We start from the raw sequence: 1,041 nt of genomic DNA, 5'->3' as shown, positions 1-1,041 counted from the left end.
TTTTGAGACCCAACTCAAATAACCCCTCCTTCCTCCAGCCCAGCAGTTCATGTCCTGATCTACCTCTGGACCCTCAGAGAGGGGAGGCAGACAGCCCCTTCACCTGGGTTCGGGTCCCCTGCTGTCCTGGCCGGGTCCCGCTCTGTAGTTCTCCTCTGTCTGCCCACTTGTTCATACAGGCACAAGGCCCCCAGCTTTTGAGACACATTCCCCACACCTCCCGTCAGAGCTTGGCTTGCCCATCCCTCTTTCATTCCCTCACCTCCCACTCCTGCCACAGTCTGCTGCAAACAGTCTCCCCCCGTGTCAGAAGTCACCCACGGAGCAGTGGTCCGCTCCAGTGCTCGGCTGCAGGAATGGGGGACACTGCACTATGTGCCAGGCCCGCGGTAAGCACGCCAGCCTCACGGTAGCCTTGTGAAGTGTTGCTAGCTTCAGCCTATAGAGGAGCAGACAGACCCGGAGAGGTTTAGCAACATGCCTGGGATCGTATGCTTGAAGTAGCGGGGCAGGATTCAAACCCAGGAGCCACAGCTGTGGCCACTGAGCTCCGCTGTCTCCAATGGGGCGTGTCTGTCAAGTTGGCATGGCCAACCTCTTCTCTCTCTTGGCTTTCTTCTCTCTTCCTTGTTCAGTGAGGCCCCTTTTCCTGGTTCTTCTCCTGAGCCCCTTGACTGGTCTTTCTCCGGTGCATTGGAGGCTACTCTGCTCCCTGCTCCTGAAATGGTAGACCCCCAAGGGCTTCATGCTGTGCCTCCCTGCCCTGCGGGCGCTCCCTGGTGCCTGCACCTGGGGCCTGTCTGGTGACTTACTGCCCACAACAGGCCGCCCGACACAGGGGACTTGGGAATAATAACACCCCTGCTCGCTCTCTCGAGGAGTGACTGTAAGGGTCAAAATGTTGCCCAGGATATGCTTTGCAAACTGTAAGGTGCTGGGCAAAGGTCAGGGCTGTCACCATTACTGCGATGGGCTCCATGCAGAGGTTGGTGTCTGGTCCCCTGTTCTGAGTGTTCTTGGAGTGTGTCATCAGCACCTGAA

The sequence above is a fragment of the Mirounga leonina genome, unplaced genomic scaffold (assembly GCF_011800145.1).
Source record: "Mirounga leonina isolate KUSES-001 unplaced genomic scaffold, KU_Mleo_1.0 Mir_418, whole genome shotgun sequence".
Lineage (NCBI taxonomy): Eukaryota > Metazoa > Chordata > Mammalia > Carnivora > Phocidae > Mirounga > Mirounga leonina.
Note: the sequence above shows the minus strand (reverse complement) of the source record.